The sequence below is a fragment of the Equus quagga genome, chromosome 1 (genome assembly GCF_021613505.1).
Source record: "Equus quagga isolate Etosha38 chromosome 1, UCLA_HA_Equagga_1.0, whole genome shotgun sequence".
In the NCBI taxonomy this organism is placed as follows: Eukaryota; Metazoa; Chordata; class Mammalia; order Perissodactyla; family Equidae; genus Equus; species Equus quagga.
The window spans coordinates 119330123-119349892 of NC_060267.1; the positions used below are offsets into that span (position 1 = coordinate 119330123).

At 45.3% G+C, this 19770-nt stretch overlaps 1 protein-coding gene across 1 annotated transcript in view; it reads left to right on the top strand.

Moving 5' to 3' along the window:
• The first annotated feature begins 1980 nt into the window (after positions 1-1980).
• Positions 1981-19770, top strand: part of FRMD4B (FERM domain containing 4B) — a 310626-nt gene continuing 292836 nt past the window's right edge. The window contains exon 1 of the mRNA XM_046666037.1: positions 1981-2319. The gene's annotated coding sequence lies outside the window, so the exon portion shown is untranslated. The remainder of the gene's footprint in view (positions 2320-19770) is intronic.

Genomic DNA, 19770 nt, shown 5'->3' on the forward strand with positions numbered 1-19770 from the left:
TGTGCTACTCATCTCCCCTGCATTGCTCTGCTTTGCCCTACACTCCCCGTGACGTCCTCTAGTGACTGTGCCACCTAGACTGGCTTTCTCACCAAAGAAATTATATGTACTTATGAGGGCCAAGCAAGCTATTACTCTCTGCACTGCTCCCTTACCTGGGGTCCTTATGTTGCTGTTCATGTTGAATAGACAGTATGTGAAGTGGTGAGCGAGTTGTCAGACCTAAGTTTAAAGACAGGCACGACTACTTTCTAGTTTCATGTTCTTGGGCAGGTCAGTTAACCTCTCTGTGCCTCAGGTTCCTCCTCTGCAAAACGGGGGTTCATTAACTCAACTGACATTGAATGAGACATTGCTATGTGCCAGAGGCTGAAGAAAGCAAACGTAGACGGTAGCCTCATGGGGCTTCCTGCTCATCCCCTTTCTCCCAGGAGAACCAAATGAGATGACACCAAGTGAAGCACTAACTTAGCTCAGGTCTGAGGGGCATGTAATAGCCACTCAATAAATGTTAGCTAGTCATTCAACACATTCTACTTAATTAAAAGCAAGCAGTCCATTTGACACCAGAAAAAAATTTAATTAAACCTCTCATCACACAGATACAATATTACACATCATTCCACCTCAGGCCTTTACCATGTCAGATCTTGCTTTCCACTTTATGCCAGCAGCAGCTATGCCAGGGCCTGGGAGCTCAAGAGCCCTCCCTCCCCTGACCCCAACATTTCTTGTAGCCTGGTGGTCTGTCAGAAGAAGGAGGAGAAGAAGAAGAAGGAAGAGAAGGAAGAGAAAGAGAAATGCCAAACCAGGGTTACAGAAACTGTGGTCTCTTTCAAATATTGACATTGGATGAATCAAATAAACTTTCACCAAAATACTGAGCTATATAATTGTGCAGCAGCAAGATGATTATTTTTAAAAAGGGATGTCGTTTTTAAAGTGAATTAATTCATAGTGTGTAGAGAAGTAAGTCTGGTAGTGGGACACGCATTTAAAGCTGTTTGGGAAACAGTTTCTCTCCGCTGTCAGTGTGCCTCTGCGGCTCTACTTGTTGACTCATTTGGAGACAATATGAAAATCTCAACAGGAGATCCTTCCTGAATGGTCCTCCTTTCTTCTCCTGTTTGCTATACTACACTCAGCATCAGATCAAGTTGAAATTTCTGCCCTGCCACTTATTGGCTGTTTCGAGTTAACTTCTGGAGTTTCTTCATCTTGTAAAGAAAACACAATAAAACACTCCTGAATCTCAGAACTGTGCTGGAGGATAAATGCCTGAATGGGACAGGCTCTTCCTCTCCTTTCTCTCTTCTCTCTCATTCTTTCTCTCTTTCTTTCTCTCTCACTATCTTTCCTTCCTTCCTTCCTCTCTCTCTCTCTCTCTCTGTCTCTCTCTCTCTCTCTCTGTCTCTCTCTCGCGTTCAAGTGCAGACACACCAGGTTTGCAGAATCTCAGATCAAATCGTTAGCCAGACCCATTCCCATCCCTGGTCAGATTCCGTGCCTCCCGCAGCCGCTGGTGCCTCATTCCCTTTATTCTAAGGGCAGTCGGGTCTTGGGATGCTTGAAGCCTGAGAGGCGGAATCAAGTCCCTCCCAGCGCTTTTCTGAGTCGGAGGGAGAGATGGAGAGGCGCGGGCGCTGGACCCCCCTCCCTTTCCCCCACTCCTGGCAGGGCCTGCAGCGCCAGCCGCTCCGCGCCCCTTGGCACCGGCGCCTTTTCTCTGTCGGGGAAGGCGAGCCCAGCCCGCAGTCGCGCGGCGGGGGCCGAGGGAGCCCCCTCCTTTCCTCCCGCTCCCCCTCCCCTTCCTCCCCTCCCGATACAATGACTGGGCCGGAACAGCGCATCAGCCGAGTCTCATTGGCAGCGGCCGCCCCAGCCCCCGGAGAGGCGGCGGGCGGGGGCAGCTGGGGAGAGAGGAGCCCAGAGCGGGGCTGACAGCGAGAGGAGGCAGGCAGGAAGGAAGGACGGAAGGACGCGAGGAAGGCGGCTCGGGGCACAACTGTAAGTGTGGATCAAAGCGAGGACGCGCGACGAGCGGCGGCGGGGGCGACGAGCGGCCCTGGGCAGGGGGATGCGGCGGGCGCTGGCTGCCCAGCGCGCCGGGGAGTCGGGCTGCGCGGCTCACGTGCTGAGCAGGAACCCCAGCAGAGAGGAGAACGAAGAGGAAGGCAACCGCCGGGAAAGGCGCTGCGCTGAACGGAGTTGCAGGGCTGGCGCAGAGCCGGGTCCCCACGTCCCGCGCAGTGAGCAGCCGAGACAATAAAGTAGCGGTCGACGACCCCCGAGCGCCCGAGGGAGGAGGCAGCAGAGCAGGTAGGTGGGCGGGTGCCCTGGGTGTCTCCAGCACGCTACGGGGGCGCGACCGTGAGACGCGGCCAGAGCAGGCGCTCCTTTGCGCCCCGGGCGCAGCGCGCGCGTCTGGGGACCCCCAGTGGAGGTGCGGGTCCCGGGCGCTCCTGCGAGCAGGAAACCACGCCCCACGGCTCCGGCGCTGCCTGCAGCCTCCGCTGGAGTCCCTCCGGCTCTTGGCGCGTCGCTTTGGTCGCTTTGGTGGTGTGGAGGCAGGAAGTTTGGCGGTTTCGAGGCGTTGGCGCTGGTGGGGTTTGCAAAAATGACGCCAAGGGACCATGTGCGCTGGTGCCGCGCGTTCGTGGGAGGTGGGGAGAAATGCTGATGAATCCCAGATCCGGCTGCCCAGAGACACTTTCAAAAAGCAGGGAACGGAGTGGGGGAAATTTCTTGCGTTAGCTGAGGATACTATGGGTTGGGTTTGGATTCCCTTTTTAAATAGGTGTGTCAGAGCCTCGCTGCTCCTCTGTTGGAGAAGCTGTGTGCGTGTGCATTGCTCCCTATTTCCTGGAGTATTTCACTTTTCATTTTCATCTGGGGAAGGAAAAACAAAGGTGATATTTTGAGAAATGCCATTCGGTCTGGACTAGACGGTAAAGTCTTCCTTTGCATTGAATGTCCTTTGCTCTGAACGATACTATTGAGCAGTGCCTGGGCTCGTTCACAAAAGGGGTGAGAGCTTGTGTTAAGTCTTCCCCGGGGCTGGGAAAGCAGCCGCAGGAGGAGGTCTCTCGCTCTCCTTTGTGTGGCCGCTTCCCTCCAGATGTGAGAGGGTTGGGCTGGGCGCTCCTGGGTGGGGTAATAATTATCCTGAACATTCCTGCGATCTGCTAGGACTTGTAAACATACCAGAGCTAACTCTTCTGAACTTTGCGAACCGACTTGGTCTGCTTCTTGGTACGCAGACAGCTGCTTCTGGAAGGTGGCCCCTACGGGAAGAAAGACCCCAGAGTGCTGACAGCAGCAGTCTTTCCGGAAAGCTGGTTGATCCTTCAAGGTTAGCTAGTGTTTGCCCCAGAAACTTACCAACCAATTTGGAGGACGTGTACAAGATTTTGGCTCAATCCCTGACATGCTGTTTCCTGTCCTAGAGAGAATGGATCTGTGGGACTTCCACATCAGATGTCTAGAGGACCTTACTTAACCTCATCAGGTTGCGCTTTCATCCGCCATACACAGACCGTTAAGAATGAGGTTGAGAGCGCTTGCTGTGTGTCAGACACCCCACTAGTCACTTTTTGGGCATCCTAAGCAGTCCATAGAGTGGTAAACTGAGTCCTAGGGGGAGGTTAAGTAACTCGCCGTAAGTCACACCGCCAATCTGGGGTTTATGCGAGGTCTGATTACAGACACTGGGCTCAACCAAGACAGTGCCTGTAAAAGGGATGTGCTCTGGTGGCATTGATGATGATGAAGGAAATAATAAGAACAAACAATAACTACCTCATATATTTTTTCATAAGATTAAATAAGACGATGTTTAAAAGAGTGACTGACGCGAAGTAAACACTCAGTATATATTTTGATCTCTAAATTAAATGTCACAAATGAGGTGCTGGGTATATTGATGATTCTATAATTCTTTCTTCTTTTTTGTATATCTCAAAATTTTGTAATAAAAAGTAAAGTGCACGCACATGCATCTTTTGAACAGTGCTGACGTTTCCTAAAAGAAGGCCAGAAGAATTCAGGCAGTTCCAAGGACATGAACAGGAGAAATTTATCTCATCTTTATGACGTCTGCAAGTATTAACCAAATACTTTATTTGCTTAAATTTAGTAATGCAGGTGGAATGTATTTGAACAATATGATGATGGGAAATGAAGATATCTATCTAAAGTACTATTATAGTGAGGTGTGGTTTTCATCCTCTCTGGAAAAGTTCTCAGAAGTCACTTCTCCTGGGTGTGAAAGTGATTGTCTTAAACTTCACTCTGTTTTAAAATGAATAAATGTTCATCTTAGTGGCGGAAAAGTTCATGGGCTTCCTAAACAGGCAGCAACTGCGCTTGAGCCTAAAAATCTAGAAAAGTGTGGGAGGAGTTCATTCTCCAGCCCTCCCAGAGGGGAAAAGCAGCTAAACTTTTCTCAGTATTGTTTACTGTCCCTGGCCTCTATTTCCAGCAAGGCTTAGAATCCTAGTTCTTTTGATTCCACAGATTTAATCAAGACTCTGCAGTGCTTTCGAGCAGACAAAAAGGAAGTTTTGGCTAACTGACAATACAAATAAGGTACATGGAAAACAGTTAAAAATACCCTGACTGTCCTATCCAGCCCGCATAATTGTCTGAAATTTCAGGAACTCTTCATAGTTATTACACACATAAGTAAAGGCTTGAGGCTTATACTGCAAGTGATCTCTCTCTCTCTCTCTCTTCCTCTCCATCCTTCTGCTCTCTCTCCCTCCCTCCCTTCTCCTTTGCTCCCTCCTTCTCTATCTCTCCTCCTCTCTCCTTTTCTCCCTCACTCTCTCCCTCCACTCTTCTCTCCCTCCCTCCTTCCCCATCTCTCCTCCTCTCTCCCTCTAGATCTGCCCAGAGATCTGATCTTATCAGGAAGGCACTATTTTTACATACTCTGCTACTGCTGAGATTCACTGAAATTACTATCTTCAGCCTATATATAAATAAATCATGTAATTCAGCTCATCAGCAGGACTTAGGTGTCTCTCTCCTTACTTAGGTATCTCTCCTCTCTCTTTTTAGATGTGGTTTTTATTTTGTTTTAGAAGGCGCTTTTTTGGGGGGGTAATTCGTTTATTTCTAGGTCATTAAGATTTTTTTCTCATCTTCTGGTAAATGTGTGCCATGGGCAGTCAGAGAGAAATGGTAAGATGGCAATTTTCTGTTGCTAGATGCTTGATGAAGGGGCCCAACCTTCTATTTTCCTCAATAACCTGATTCACTGAAATTTTTATGTCATTTCTTATCTCCTTCTTCCTGGTGAAATCAATTTTTAACCTAATCTCATAAGACAGTGTTTTTCAAAATAAAGGTCATGAAATCAGTTTAGTGGGTCGCAACCAGTATTTTTTTTTTTCAGTATAACAGGACAGAAAATAGCGGCATTATCATTTCTTATTAAGGATTCTGTAATTTCATGAAACTTTGAGTCAGCTCTTTATCTGGGACTGTGCACACATCCTGGGATGCAGTTTAAAATGTAATTCTTACTGTGAGTCGCTGCCAAAAATATTTGAAAGCCACTTCCACAGGGTGTATTTTTATAATTGATAAACACTCGATTTAAATATAATTAGGATATGTGCATATATACATATGTAAATTTTTTTCATATATACAGGTTCAAGTTACATAGATAGGACTGCTGTCAAGAGCATCTTGCTCAGGGCTGAACAATGACTTCAGGATCTGATTTCTTTTTCTTCATCTTCCGCTCTGCCTTCCTCTTCCTCCCTCTGTGTATTGGGTTCCTTGTTGGGCGGCAAGAAGACTGTAGTAGTTGCCAGTTTACACAAGTCCAGGTTCAAGTCCAGGAAAAAAGAATAAACCCCCTTCCCCAGTTGTTGAACAAAAAGTCTCAAAACCAGTTCTGACTGGCCTGATTGAGTTGGCTGGAGGACGCCCTGTGCCAAATGACTTCTGCAGAGGTCAAGGGCTTTGCCCCGGTGGTGAGTTCCGCCCAGACCACGTGGACTGTGTATACCAGAGGGCTGGGCCTCCAGATGAGTTCAGTTGCTGGTCGAAGGGGAAATGGATGTTGAGGAAGTCGAATAAATATTCACCACAATGCACAAGTGCCTATCTCAGTGAAGGCTCATTTCTGTTCTCTTTGATGCCCAATAATGGAGGACGAGTGGAATTATATTCAGGCAAATAGCTTATCAATGTGATGTCTCATGTCTGTAAGGAAAGCCTTAGCTGTCACTTTTAACATGGTCAATATCAGGACTTATGAGATCAAAATGAAGAGCAAGTCAAATTGATAGGGCTTGCTCAACTTTCCAATGACGTTAAGGGGAAAAAGGCAGATATATTGATTGAAAACCTGCTACCGACCCTAGACCTCTTACAAGGGGTGATGGCGATCCTTTTTGCATTTATGTGCAAATCTTGGAAGGCATTTATTTTAATCAATGTGTTGTGCTAATGTGGTGAAAATAGTTATTTAAATGGTGTCTTTCAACACATTATCTGAAGAATACACCTCCTGAAGGCCCGCTGCTAATAAATTCTCTCCTTGCAACTCTTCAGCCTTGAGGTGTTTATCTCGGTCTGTGTTATTTTGCCTCTGGGAATGTGCTGCTTTTAATTGTCCTCTGTCACTTCATGTACAATTGTCCAGTGGGAAAGGGGGTCCTAATTCTGTGTGGCTGTGAGGGTAGCGTTTACTCACAGCAGAGGTTCCCTAGGAGAGCCATCATGCTGGCTGGCTCAGGTCAATCCCCGTCAATGTCCATGCCTCGAGTTTGGATGATAAATTATATGGTCACCCCTCCTGTAAAGGATATTTTAGGGGGCAATGATTAAGGGTCTATTTAACAGATTAAATTACAAAGAATTCTTTTTACCAGGCATGACTAAATGATAATGTTTAAGGATGCCCACTCATGTGGTAAAAGTGTAAAGGAAAGCAAGAAAATGACTACCAAAAAGGTCAGCCAGGGGTGATTTTGTCTCCCAGGGGACGCTTGTCAATGTCCAGAGAAATTGTTGTTTGTTACCACTTGGAGAAGTAGTGCTACTGGCATCCAGTGAGTGGACACCAGGGATGCTGGTAAACATCCTACAATGCACAGAACAGCCCCCATGGCAAAGAAGGATCAGGCCCCAAATATCGATAGTGCTAAGGGTGAGAAACCCTGGGACAGTGGTTCGTCTGAAGAGGGGGTAAGAAAAGTGTTTAGGAGCTTCTGGGGCGACACAGTATTAGCTACATGGCTGTTAACTTGGAGATAATTATTGAGCTGTGTACTTTATTGTGTTCAACTTTTTAATGTATGTTATGCTTTAAAAAGCATTTAAATAAAATCCTCACCATAACCGAAGGATGGAACTCCTGATGCCTAGTAGTGTCTTGTTCAGATGTGAAGGTTCAATCAATAATAGTAGAACTCATGGTAACAAGCAGCCCACATTCACCAAGTGCTCACTTGTGCTGTGAATTACTCTGCCAAGGTCACATAATATTTGTTGAGTTGGTAAAGTCTGCATGTTGACTAGTATTTTCCAGAAGGGCAGAATGGGTCCTGGTTATGATCACTGACTATGGAGTCAGATGACCTGACCTCAGATCCAACTTTACCACGTACTCTGTGTGTGACTTTGAACCCTTTTTGTGCCTCAGTTTCCTCATCAATAAAATGGGGAGAATAAGAGTTCTGCTTCATCAGATTATTCTGAGGATTAAATGGCAGAATGCAAAGGGTTTCATATAGTGCCTGCTACATAGTAAACACTCCATGAATCTTAGCTATTATTGTTTGTACTTTGTGGAAACTAGGAAAAAAATAATAGCTATATTATTTGTTGAATACTGATTATGTACCAGATTTTAATCTAAGCATTTTTCAGTTATCATTTTCTTTATTCTTCTAAATCCTGTGATATGAGGGTTATTTTCATTTATTGGTATTATTACCCCTATTTTACAGATAGGGAGAACTGAGACAATGAAATTAGCAAGTAATGGAGCCTTAATTTTAACCCCAAGTCATTCTGACTCCAGAGCATCTGCTCTAGTTTATTACGTCGTATTGTTAGACTTGGAAGGGAACCTTGAGGTCATCTAACCCACTAAATGAGCTCCTAAGAGGCGATGTGACGTGGTAAGTTATTAAGGGATGGTGCAGGGCCAGAAACCAGGTTGTCTGCCTCCCACCAGCATCTGTGTTTTGAGGACAAATGCATCCACCCCACAGGGCAGCGGTGCTGGGTGGGAGGAGGCACAGAGCAGGAGCACTGGCTCAGGAGCAGGGCAGATGTCTTCTAATCCAGCTACGAGAAGTCTAGCTCTGTGTTTACTGAAGTGGGGCAGGTGCACTCCCGGTGGTACGTGAGTTAATTTTAGGTGATAAATGGAGAATCATTTTATTGTGATGGTTATTTATTTATTTTAATGTGTACCAAAAATGTATGTTTACTTAGACTTTCAAATCTTCCTGAAGAATACATTCTTTTCTGCCTTGCCAAATAAACAATTAACAGACTGGATATTACTCCTTAGGATGAGGCAAAGAAAGACATAGTATTCATGTTCATTTAAAAATCTATATTAGGTAAAACATAGTAGGGGAGGTATTGAAAAATGGGTAAACCTATGAGGGGAAGATGTGAATGGCTGAAGTCTGGGAAATACTGGATTGTATTGAGCAATGTTTCTTGAACTCTGTGTATTTGAATCACTCGGGGATCAGAGGCTGATTCGGTAGCTTCTGGGGCGGAGCCTGAGAGTCTGTTTCTAACAAGCTCCCAGGTGATGCCCATGATGCTGGTCTGTGGACCACACTTTGCCTAGCAAGGGATCAGAAAACCTAGAAGATTCTTGGACATGTGCTGAGGGCTGTGGAGGATGCACAAAATGTAAGGTAATCCTCTGTCTGCCAGAAGCATCATCTAATTGGGGAGAGAAGATGTGAATGAACGTGGGAGGGGAACTCCTCTATCCGGAGAAAGTGCAGTGGTCGGCCCTGGGGCTGCCGTAGTGGGATGGGAGAGGGGGCGGGTGGGGTGAGATTTCATTTGGGCCTGAAAGATTTGTAACAGCAACCGGAGAGTTCCAGGATACGCTTGATGAGCAGGAAAAAGGGCACAAGTAGTAGGGAAGATTAAAAAAAAAATGCCTGAAAAGAAACTGAAAAAATGCCTACATGTGCAAAGTGGAGATTTCAGCAACAATATGATCAACACACAGAATCAGTCTGGAACATTTGGTTAGAATAACCTCCCTCTTCAAAGAACAAGCCCCATTGCCTGGTATTAATAGTCTGGATTTATGGAGTCTCTATAAGTGCCAGGCTCTTGCCAAGTGCTTTCCATACAGTATTTCCTTCTGCCTCCAGAATGGCCTACAATAACCCACACTTTACAAAGGGGGATACTGAGACTTGGAGAGGCTATGTGAAAAATCACACAGCTAGTGACAGACCTGGAATTCACACTCAGAGCCTAGTCTGTGCTCTTCCACACCACTCTGCAAGGGACCCTGCCCTTTGTCATCCGTGACAGTCGCAGCCTGAGAGGTTTAGCTTTCTCTCCAGAGAGCATACCTCACAGCAGCTTCTAATGGCCCATCTTGTTTCAGATGAGGCCATTACCCCCTAAAACAGATCCTGAGCTAAGATCCAAAGTTGTCAAGTAGTTTGTCCTTCATCACTATTTATAAAAGATGATATTCCTTTCTGCCTTGCTAAATAAACTTATAACAGACAAGTTTTCGGCATTGTGACCTTACATAAAAAATAAGTTCAAAACTGTCCCGCATCTCCCCAAATAAGCACTAACTGTTTTGTCGCAATGATGAAGTGCTTTCCTTTGGAAATCACCAAGTGGCCTCGACAGACAGTTATTGGAAATAATTATGCCTGCGGCACAGCATGGGGTCCATCACTGCCCCTCCTGATTCTAAAGGTCTTTCTGGAATACCAGCATCCATCTTCCAGCTGGTGCTTATACTAGCCGACAGCATCCGTAGGGGACCCAGCAACGGATGCGGCCTGAGGATTGTTTTCAGGCTTCTCTTGTTGCACCTGACTGAGTCCATCCCATCAATTCAGTCATTGCAAAAGAGCAGGGGTACCATCTGTGTCCTGACCCAGGCGCAAAGCTCACAGAGCCAGCTCTGGTGGCGGTTCATCCAAGTTGAATACTCTGGAAGGATTCTACCAGATAAAGGAAGAGCTGAGGAGAGAGAGGTGGAGAATCAGGAAGGCTGGTTTCTAATCCCATCTCAGCAGCAGACTGACCTGAGCCATATTAATTAGCCCTCTGGGTTGTCAAGTGGGTGGTGACATTTGAGGTCCCTTCCCGCTCTGAACCTTTCTCTGTGCTGTGAACCACCAGAAGTCTGCTCCCTGAACTTTATCTGCACCTGTTGCACTATTCTCACTTTAACTTTTTTTAGAAAGGTCTCAGATAAATAAATGCTTTTAAAACGGCTTCCTTATCAGTAGTGTCGGTGGAACATTTCAGTAAAATTATTTGCCGTGCAGTAAAAATGATATTTGGTGTAACTTGTCATATCAAGTAACCCTTCAGTATTTAGACGAACCTCGAAACATTAGGATAGAGTGGGGTTTTTTGATAAAGCGGGAAAGATAAGGGTATTTGAGGTCATCACAAATGGACTGATTGCATCCATTTAGATGTACCAGTTGAAATGCAGGATCCTCATTAAGTAATGAAAACCATGTGCCCCTGGGACAAGAGAGCCCTATCCCAGAGGGGCCATAAGACTTAAACTGAGGACATATCATGGTAATTTGCTCCAACTGTGTTAAATTAATTCAATTTGTATTTTGAAGAGAAAAAAGAAGCGTTCTATTTTATGTACCTCCATGTTCCCAGTCTAGCTGTACTTTCACTGCCTAAAAGAATGGGGTGTCCAGTTTACTAGAGGTCAAAAGTTTGATTCAAACAAATTAAGACATCGTTTTTTGCAATGATTCAGCTGCTTGAAACAGTTCGAATCAGGGGTGGTTTTCATTGTCCTTTCTAGCGCTGAGCTGAATGACACTTGGGAAAGCATTCTGGAAGACTGTCATTGATCCTTTTTAGATCTCAGAGAAAAGCTGTGAAAATGATAAAGATGAAACATATTTAAAAATTGACAGTTTGTCAGCAAGTGTTCAAGTTATTCGATAGATACTTTCGCTATATAATAAGAGGGGGAAATTGTCTTCTTTCAGAGTATACAATGCAAACGTTTTTTCCACTCCTTATGCAGTTTCATGTATACAGCATTGTCAAGGAATAAAAAATTTGTTTCACTGAAGTGATTTTTCCAGGTAATTAAAGCTTACCTCTGCCTACTCACATTATTTTTTGCTTGAACTGTCTTTGATGAAAACATGGCACACGCTGCCTTACTTTTTTACAGGGAGTATATAAATATGGGTAGATCTTTCCTTGACTTGGGGTCCTCATAATAAACATCACTTTTTGTTCCTCGCCATCATCCTGTTACTCTTTGACAGCTGAATTGTGCGAAGCTGAGGGCTTCTGTACAAATAATCACAGATTTTTATTCTTTTGTAGTTACCATTACTCTTTTTTTTTTAACTTTTCTTTTTCTTCTCCCCAAACCCCCTAGTACATAGTTGTATACTGTAGTTGTAGGTCCTTCTGGTTCTGCTATGTGGGATGCCGCCACAGCATGGCTTGATGAGTGGTGCTAGGTCTGTGCCACGGATGCAAACCAGCAAAACCCTGGGCCACCAAAGTGGAGCACATGAACTCAACCACTCCACCATGGGGCCGGCCCCCTACCGTTATTCTTAATAATAGGGCTCCTCTGAGTAGTTAACAAATCCCAGGCAGGTGTTAAGAACTTCATATACATTATAATCTTTGCTAATCTGCCCAACCCCCACCCCCAAGAGATGAGATTATTCATCCTATTTTACAGGTGAGAAAATTGAGATTTAAGAACTCAGTCACAAGTGGTAGAGCTGGGATTCAAACCTGGGTCTCTAAGAAGGTGCCTGTTGATAGCTACTCCAAGATTTGCCTCTTCTTGCTCTGTTTCTCCTTTCTGCATATTTCTGTTTATCCCCTTGCTTTAAAAACCTTCACTCAGATAAGGGTCCAAGATTAAGCCTGTGCCTCTTTTACGAAGCATGTTTTGGTATCTTTTTCCTTACATGTGGTTCTAGGGCTTTTTTTGTTGTTGTTGTTTTTTTGCTGATTCCTAGGTTGCCAGACATCTTCTGCACAGTTGCAGTTTCTGGAAGTCTAACCTGTGAATTCATCACTGTATATGCTAGGACTTTGGGGGGATTATAGGATTTTCTGTGTTATGATTAAGCAGCAGCATCTAGAAACCTGCAGTCAGAAGAATGCATAGCAAGTCTGTAATGCAGGGGTCAGCAAACTTTCTGTGAAGGTCCAGCTTCTAAATATATTAGGCTTTGCGGGCCATATGGTCTGTGTTGCAGCTACTCAGTTCTGTCTTTGTAGGACAAGAGCAGCCACAGAGAGTACATAAAATAATGGATAAGGCTGTATTCCAGTAAAACTTTATTTACAAAAACAAGCAACGGGCAGGAATTGCCCACAGGCCTGTAGTTTGCCAACTCCTGTTATAATGGTAAAAAAGCACTACTTTTTTTAGTATTTAAAAAGCCTAACTAGGTAGTTCGTTCCAAGGCAGTGCAGAATAGTAGTTAGACCTGTGGCCTCTGGAGACAACTGCCTGGATTTGTCTCCTGGCTCTGCCACTAACTACTCTAACTTGGGTAAGTATCTCACCTCTTGTGTCTCAGTTTTCTGTCTTTGAGATTGGGAAAATAATAGTCCTTACCTTATTGAGTTGTTTTGAGAATTAAAGGAACTATTTGTGAAGTATTTAGAAGGGTGCCCAGGATGAAATAAGCGCTATGTAACTTTTTGTGAAGTTAAGAATTGTAATGAATCCAATTTCCAGTGAGACAAAATATTGCAATGTGTTGATGGAAAGCACGACAACTCCCTTTGCTCTGGGTGGCGTGGAGGGAGCGAGAAGGCCCCTGCCTGTTATGGATGGTCGTGCAGTAGTGCAGAGGTTTGCTAGTGAAGACAGCACAGTGGGTTAGAAAGGCCCTGACCTGGGAGTTATGGGGAACTGGGTTTAACAGCTCAGACAGCCTATAGCTTGCAGTGTGCTCTTAAGCGAGTCACTTCCCTCTAGGGCCTTGGCTTCCTCAAAATAAGGGGGTTCACCTGGGTTAGTGGATGCAAACTGGTTGTTTGCAGGCTGAATTCTGCCTACAGAGAGCTCAGTTTGCCCCTAGATATTTTAAAATATTTGAATTAATCATTAGCAAGTAGGAATCAGGAGATTCCATAAAAATTCTGGACTCGTGGTTTCTGTTAAAAATTCGGAAGCTCTAACAACACTGGCTGCACTGCCGCATGGTCAAAGTTGACTACCCCTGAGCAATGGCGGCCCATGGGCTCTGTCAGTTATTGATGGGTGCCCAGCCTGTGTCCTTGCTTTTGCCACTCCAGTGCAGACCAGCTTGACTTCCCTCTGCCAGCATCTGCCTTCATTTGTCTGAGGACTTTCTCTCACTGTGGAAGTGGTGGGTTGGAAGTGCTGGGGAATTAACACTCACCCTTCCAATGATGAAGGGTTTAGCATATAGACGCCGGAGCTCCCTTGCCCAGCTGGTGGGATAACTAAGGTGTATATTCTGCACCATTTTCGAGAGTTTCCCCGTGGAGTTAAACTCCAGTCACACACGGTGATAGTTGACTTAATAGGACACTCTTTTTTTGGTGGCCTTTACTTTCTTGTCTCATTTCCTGCTTTCCTACTAGTGTTCCCTGGGATGGCCTCTCAGAAAATGCCTTACACTTGAATCCTTGTCCAAGGTTGGCTTCTGGAGGAAATCAGATTAAGAAAACCATAGTCCCTACCACGGAAGCCAAATTTGAATTGCCCTTGTTTTTCATCATGCTTGGGGAGTTTTTTCTTGGGTAGAGAAATAGTTGTCCATCCCATGCCTAAAAGAGGGAAGATAAAGGACTGCATGGGCTGTGGGTTTCTAGAAGAATGGGAGTATTTTCCTTCTGAAAGGAGAGAATAGGTGGAAAGCTTTTGTGCAGTTGACCTTCTTTGCTTATTGAAGTGTTGTCCATATAGGTGGCTGAATTGATGATTCCTCAATACAAGAGCCTTATGGATTCTTAAAGCGGGGACTCTTTTAGGGGGTTATTTTGTGAGAAGCAATCAAAATCCCTCCAGTGTGATTGATGGATTGTTTTAACCTGCCTGAGGAGATTTGAGAATCCAATTTGCTTTCTAATAGCGTGACCAACCATCCTGGTTTGCCCAGGGCTGAGAAATTTCCTGGGAGGAAGGACTCTTAGTACTAAAACTGGGAAAGTCCAGGGCGAACTGGGGTGAACTGGTCATCCTGCTCTAGCTGCCGGTGGCACATAGGACCTTTCAAATTCCAACCCCTGAGAGATCACGTCCTCCCAATATATATGTATTTCAAAATAATATTATACTTTTAAAATCACCCCAAACTTAAATGCATGCTGAAATACATAGCTTCTTTCTTGATTTCTAATTATAAAAGTCTGAGTAAGTTTAATAGCATGACTTCAGTTTTCCTTTTAGTCTGTGCTTCTGTTTTGCTGCTGTTTGCACTTGGCTGGCTGTGGGCTAACACAACACTGTTAGTTAAGGGAATGAAGTTGGAAATGTTCAGTCCCTCTTCCCTTTCATGGCCTCCACTCAGTCAGTGGAGCAGGGGCTCAGCAAGGTTGCACCCCACATTTGAAGCTCTGGGTGCTCTCCTCAAAGATGAGCAGGGAAACTAGAAAGGATGCCTTACCTCTGTTCAAGGATAAAACCCTTAAATGTGCATTTGCTCTGCCCTGGGTTACCTGTCATTTTTCTTCTCCTGGGTGTTACTCTATTTTTAGTGACATTGCATTTTAATGAGATATGAACTTGTGAAAGCTTTGCACCCAAATTAGAAGAGTGTGTCACAGCTGGATGAGGGAGACAGAGAGCCATGCCTCAGGACTGAGAACATAAATAGCAAAGGGTGTGAATGACGCCAGAATGTGGGGATCTCTGAGAATCAGAAAGCAGATGTGTCTACACAGCACAATGTGAAAGGAAGATCTGGGGATTTGAAGTTTAAAATGATTTTGTTTATCAAACCAGGCAATTTAGATCCTGGAGTAAATATGTGGGGCTCAATAGAAAAGTTATAAGTAGATTTGGAACCAGAAAGATATTTGTGTTTGAATCCAAGATCTGTCACTTAATGTTTATAACCTTGTACAGGTCAGGAAACCTTCCTGAGCCTCAGTTTCCTCATTCGTAAAATGGAGATGATAAGGAATGGGGTGGGGGACCCCCAAAAAGTGTGCTGTCAATCCAGCTACCACAGTGGGCTGGTAGAGTTTCATCCCACTTGGGAGACCTGGGAACCAGCATAAGCTGACCACTCTGGATTGGTAGCTGGCAGGTTTAACAAGCAAGGGTAGCCGCAAGAAGTAGATTTCTGCGCCCACTTGCCAGAATCTTAAAAGTTTATATAGAGGCCCTAAGGGGGTTCAGTCACACATCGAGTCCAGATAGTCTCAACAGCACATTGCTCTCTCATGGCTGCATCCTTGAAATGGCTCCTAGTGTGGAGATGGTGGGCAGAACATACATTCCCAGGACAGGGAGAGGGGTAAGGAGTCTCCGATTGCCTGGGTCCAGCTTGCTGGTCAACTGGCAGTCATGTCCTCTCAATGACCTGCCCCACACCAGGGAATTGCAGAGCATCAAGGTGGAAGGGGTTTGGGTCTGTCTACCTCTGTGTGGAGCAGAGCTGTACTACCAGCCCCTACTCCCTGCCAGACCACCCTCTACTTGGACTTGGACTTGGACTCAAGACAGAACTAATCTAAACCACTCTTACTTGGTCTCTGTTAAAACCAAGAACCTATAGACTAACTCATATGAAGTTTAGCCTGTGGCTGAGCCTCAGCCAGTTGGGAGTTACTGGAAGGATCATGGGAGTTGGAGCCAGGAAGACCTGGGTTTAATCCTAGCTCTGCCACTTGCTAACTGGATGATGTTGAACAAGAAACGAGTCTAAACCTCTTCTGAAACTGTGGCATGTGTAACCATAGTTAATGCTCTGAAGCAGGCATCTGGGGGTAAAATGCCCAGCACAATGCTTGGCACATAGTCAGCAATCAGTGAAAGATGGCTATTTATGTTGTTCAAATAATTATTTAGTCATTCACAATGCTGAGTTGTTACTGACCAAATCACACCAACTTATACCAACTGGCTCTGAGGCCTGGAATTAGTTTTGCTAATTTCTGAATGGTGTGGGTGATCCATAGTAAGTTAGCAGGTTGGCAGAAACCATGTGTTTCCCTCAGACCACTGTAAGTGGCAAGCGTTTACTTATCTCAAGTAAAGGATATAGTCCAATTAGTGGGGCAAATGATATGTCTGATGATACAGTAGACAGGCTCCCTGGGGTGTTGCCTTCTGATCCCTCACAATGGCCCACCCTGGGTAGGGGTGTGAGGCTGGGAGACCTAGCTAGTTAGGGGAGAACTGAATATCTTCATAAGCAGCACTTTTCCCTTGCTAACTTGGGAAGCCACATCTTTACCATCATTGCCAACTACTATTGGTCTACCTGATACCCACTTCCTCCATTCTTAGTAACAGAACCCCAATTTTGTTTGAGGTAGTAGTGTGCTTTGCCAAAAGACTACATGATCTGATTCACACTTTTTAAAAAAGTCACATGGAATATTTACTAGGTGGGGAATGTTGAATAAAAGCAGCAGGTTACCTAGGAAGTTGTGCCCATGCTTCAGGCAAGTGCTCATGGTGGCTTGAACTGGGCAAAACATGCTTTGGGCAAACCAATCAAGATAGAGAGATACAGATGGAGTGAGGAAGACAGGACTCCTGGGGCCAAAGAAATCAACATAAAGACTGATGGAAGAGGCTGCCAGGAAGTTCATTGTGTCATGAAGCCCACTCAGGGTCTCCTTAGAGGCAGAAATCAAAGTACCTTCCTCAGCAACAGGGCCTGGCCAGACCCCAAGAGTGGGTGAGCATCTGCTATGTGAGAGGGTGGAGCAGCCGCCGCTGGGTCCCGCTCACTGCCCGTGAGAGGATTAGGTAGTGGGTATGGAAAGGGGCTGGCCTTCCCACACAACCAGCAGCAACTGCATCTAAGTCATCACTCTCAAGCTTCACTCCGAGAAACTTAAGCGGAACTGGAAGTGCTGGTAAAATACGTGCTCACTCCAGATGGAACTAAGGGTATTCTCATGGGAATAACTAGAGCAAAGCAAAAAAGTGAGAGTGCTAAGGGACTGAACAAGCTTCATTTACATTCCAGGTAAGACCAAGTCTAATATTTTCCTGTCTTTAATTCTTCCCTTTCGTCATTATTGCGGGTTGTCTGTCTTAGCTTGAGCTTCCGCCTATAGCAGAGCTGGAGACAAGGGCTGGGGTGCCCGTGGTTTATTTTGGGAACAAATCCCAAGGAGCAGGAGTGGGATTGTGTAAACAGGGAAGAAGGATGCAGATCACTACTGGTGAGCACCTGGACCTCAATCCCACTGGGGACTCTCTGAGACGCCATAGAAAATGCACCTTAGAATTTTCTACCTACGGGAAGGAAAAGGGGAGTATTTTCCATGGACTCTTGTCCCCCTCTTGGTCAAGGGTGCTTCATGGGTGTCAGCTCCCTCACACTTCCAGCTTTGCTCATGCCTCACACTCTGTGGCTCCTGGCAGGCATCCCCCCCCCAGGCCCCAGGGCAGAAAGCCCAAAGCTTGTTCCCTGTAGACTTGTTTGTTAAATACTCTTTTAAAATGCTGGGGTTTAAATCTAGAAATGTTGGAGAAGCCAGCCAGAGAGAAAAATGGTCTAGTTAGCGAAAATAGAAGATGGCAGCCAAAGAGCCAGATAGATCCCTGAGGCATGAGGCGGGATAGAAGGTTGCCTGTGGGAAGAGGTAAGAGGAAGCTGTTGTTCAACAGAGGGTTTCCTGATTGTTGGCCAGACTGCTCTCTCTCTCTCTCGCTGTCTCTTTCTCTCACACACACACGTACACACACTACACTAGCCAAATTGAAAGACTTTGGATCCCCAAATACGCCAGACTCTCTTGACTTAGGTCCTTTGCACAGCCTCTCCTCCTGGCCCCTCCCAGCCATAAATACATACCCACTTTGCTTGGCTAATCCTCACTCATCTCTGAAGACCCACATCTCACTTTATCTATTGGTTTTCCTTAATGCCCCAAATTTGGCAGTGTGCACTGTCTTAATTAGAGCTTTTTGATTCTAAGAGCCAGACCTCTGCCAAAGAGGTTTAAGTTAAAAACAAACCAATGGATGTAGGGTAGTGTTTCTCAGAATGTAATCCACAGACTGCTTACATCAGGATCACCAGAGTGCTTGTTGTAAGTACCCATCCCTGCACCGGGCTCATACCTGCTCTACCAGGAGTCTGAGGAACTGGTGTAGAAATAAGCAGCCCACGTGATTCTTCTGCTCATTCATGTTTGGGAACCACTGCTCCAGGAGACTCTCCCAGTGCTCTTTGCAGAGAGAACATACGGCCAGAGGAACCAGAACCTTGTCAGGCATCTCCCTAGATCTACAGGAGCTTGGTCTCTAGTTTCCCCACTGGTCTTCTTAGTTACCCTCCGTTGCTTACACACAGCTCCCTCAGTCCTCATCTCTATAGCTCCCACGGCTACTTGGCTCAGCTGCAGAATCCCATCGCAAACACCTGGATTGATCCAGCTTGGGTCGGGGGTCACCTTGCTCCAGCCAGCCGTGGCCCAGGGGATGAAAAAGTAGATGGCTCCTGTTGTCACTTTCTCTGCCGTGACTGTGGACCAGGTAGTTTTTTAAGAAAAAGAACAGCAGTGGAGAGAAATTGTTATTTCTAGTACAATGTCCTGCTGGGTTTCTCCTATCCTACTATTTACTATATAATAATTGGCAGTATACTTCTCAGTATCCACCATTAGACTGGGAGAAATTTCAGGACAAGACCACCATCTTTTCTACCTTATATTCCCAGAACTTATCAGACTAGTTGTCACCAAGAAGGGCTCAATAAATAGTTACTGACAAGATATGTCAAGGCAAATGTGCAGGAGCACAGGATTCCATTATTTTCTAAAAGTTTTAAATGAATTTTATTAAGGCATCATTTACATATAATAAAATACACCCATTTTAAGCAGACAATTGATGAGTTTGACGAATGTATGCCCCAGTGTAACCAAGTGCCAATCGAGGTATAGAATATTTTCATCACCCCAAAAATCTCTTCTTGCAAGGGGCCATTTTTTAATTCTTCTCAATTTGCTTAAGAAAAGGGTAGTCCAGAGATCAGATTCTGGTGGTGGTTCTCAAAGTGTGGTCTCTAAACCAGCAGCATCAGCACCTCCTGGGAACTTGTTAGAAATGCAAATTTTGGGGTCTCACCCCTGACCTACAAAACCAGAAACTCTAGGAGTGGAGCCCAACAGTCTGTATTTTAAGGAGCCTTTCAGGTGATGTTGACAAATGCTTAAGTACAAAAACCACTGCACTAGGTCAACTGGGGTTTCTTAAACATGGCGGCTGGAGTGGAGCCAGATGGATGATCAAGGCACTTGAGAGCCTGCACTGGAATCAAAAGGAGGCACAAATATGGCCTGAGCTGATACAGTTTTTCCTGAGCAAAGGCTAGGTGGGACCCGCAG